The sequence below is a fragment of the Pistacia vera genome, unplaced genomic scaffold (assembly GCF_008641045.1).
Source record: "Pistacia vera cultivar Batoury unplaced genomic scaffold, PisVer_v2 Contig1117, whole genome shotgun sequence".
Classification (NCBI taxonomy): domain Eukaryota; kingdom Viridiplantae; phylum Streptophyta; class Magnoliopsida; order Sapindales; family Anacardiaceae; genus Pistacia; species Pistacia vera.
Window position 1 is genome coordinate 348,009 of NW_022195157.1, and position 2,669 is coordinate 350,677.

Sequence of the window (2,669 nt, forward strand, 5' to 3'; positions counted from 1 at the left end):
TCTCACCAGTAATCCAAACACATACTTAGCTGATTCAATTTGATCTAAGAGATCGATCAGAAAGGGAATGTACAGATTTGCAGAGTACCTACTAACCCACTGTTGAAGTTTCTGTTGTAGCAGAAGCATGATGGGCACTTGGGTCATTCGATGTTAAATGCATGAATGATTGGTTATAGTGCAAGTGGGAGATTGTTGGAGTAGGTGCCCTAGAGCATATCAATTATTGTGGAATTGACTCTTTGTAATAATGTTTATTAATCAATAAAAGGCATTATCTACTATATCATGTAAACCATGGTTGTATGTACTGATATATGTTCTTAAAATGGTAGAATCGTGATGAGGGTATCAAGTGTTTCAAATCTTGATAGTGAGAACCCTATGGCACATATGGTGGCCATTCTAGAAACGTCCATAGCCCCAATATTATTCAGACCAAAGGCACAACTAATACGGTAAGGCTATCATAGTGTTGAATGACCTTGTCAAAAGGCAGTGACAGATCTCACTTGTCGAGGTTGTTGGGTGACAACTAGTGCAACACATGGGTGCTTGCTGTAGGCAAGTTCACTGGACTGACCCACCAGAGGATTCCATATAGATGGTAACCCCAGTGTCTATGGAATAAATCCTTTAACGAATGGTGGTGCATGTGATCCTTAGACTTGAGATCACCGGAGCGCCTTATGCACCGATCGGTGTAGTTTGACACTAGCCCAACACAGTTCTATTCAAAGTTGTCAATATGGTAGTGATTGGCTGCATCGAGGAGTGTATCAAGACTATGGTGGATCGATAGAGGATTCATCACTCCTGGGTACGGGAGAAGTTATCTCATGACGCAATTCAGTGAATGACAATGACAATAAATCTGTGATCACAGTGGGATTGAGTTGTTGCTCAATCTGATTCATTATTCCAGTCATTGGTCTAGAAACTGAATACATAATATCGAGAGTAAACTGAGGTTGACACTATTTCTATGCCCCAGTCTCGATGAGATAACAGATGATGAAAGGGTTAGATTGCACGGTAACCATATCATTAACAGGTAGTTGCTTCGCTGAATCCGAATCTATCGGGTGGCCATGATGCCTTGCTAGGGCCAATCTTGGTCTATGTGTAGTGAGACGATTAATTGGTGTTAATCACGAAACTACACATTGCCAATATGATAAGGAGCCTACAGGTCACACACATAGAAGATAATTTAAGAATCAGTTTGTGCAAGGGGTGTTTTCATCTTTTAGGGCGAAAGGGTATTTTGGTAATCTTACAGTGCAAATAAATTTGTTGAGGTTGTTGCCTATATTTAATTTGGTATTAAAATTAAATAAGTGAGATTATATTTAACTATATGTACACATATATTTAAATGGATTATTATTATTATTAAATGTTAATGTATTTCTATAAATACATTCATTGAGTTTAATTGGAAAGAATAATAATTATAATTATATAACATGATTGGGAGTGTTTGGATATAGGGGTTGTTTGGGTTGAAGCCCAAGCCCATTCCTTATTGGAATAAGGTTTTATGAGCACTATATAAGTGCAAGGTTTTTGTGAATTAGATAAGTGAATAGAATTATTCATTCAATCTTATTCATTGAAAGAAAAGAAAACACACAGCCCTCTCCCTAAATCTCACGCCACCTCGCTTCATTGAATCAAAGTTTCTTTGATTCTTGATTTGGTTCTTGAAGCTAAAGAGGATCTAGCAAATCCCTCGTTAGCTCTTCAGGTTATCTTCTTGTGGATTACCATTTGTTCGATCCTACTCTTGGATCGGTAGCGAACCCAGCCAGAGACAAGTTTGAAGGAGTCTCCAAACATGTGTATGAACTCTAAACTTTACTCTGATTGTTCATATTACTGCAGATTTTGATTTAGCATATAAATTATATAATTTGTGCCTTGATCTTGGCTTTAATGGGAACGATCTATGCTCTAAATTTTTTGTTTTCCGCTGCCTTGAGTTAAATCGTTTCCTAATAGGATATACTAAAATATGTTCTTTTCATTGATGAGTTTGATTACAATCTAAAAAAAAAAAAAGGAAAAAGAAAAATATGTAATGATCTTTCAAGCTGTTGAAGGAGCAGAGGCATCACTTCTGTTGGTCTAGGGAGCTCACTGCCAACTGGAAAAGACAATTCCTCAATGGAAGGAATGGTAGTAGTTTTTTTAAGGTTGGGAGCTTCGCCTAGGGGAAGTGTAGCCAGAGGAGCCGAATCCTCAACTTCTTGCTTGAGCCCGATGTCCTCATCACCTTCCTTGACCTCTTTCTGGCCTCTACCATCATCGTCAGAGTCATCTGAGTACACGGAGGCCATTCCCTGAGCCTCGGTCTTCATCCTATCAACCTCCCTCTAATAAGCTCACGAAAGGAAAGAGAAGTCGATTGAAGGGTGGGCTTTCCACAACTTTTGCATAAGGAAGACCGACGTCTGCCAAGCCTGAGTAGTGATGGCCTTATTCAACTCCTCAATTTGAAGCTTGAGTTGCCCGGCCTCAGCTTTGGATTTTTGTCGACCTTCCGCCTCTTGAGAAAGGTCGAGCGTGGTCTGTTTGGACTTGGCCTCCCAATTCGAGGCAACTTTTTGAACCAAGGAAAGCTCAGAATTAACTTGTTATTGGCACCTCGTTGCTGTGCCAAACTC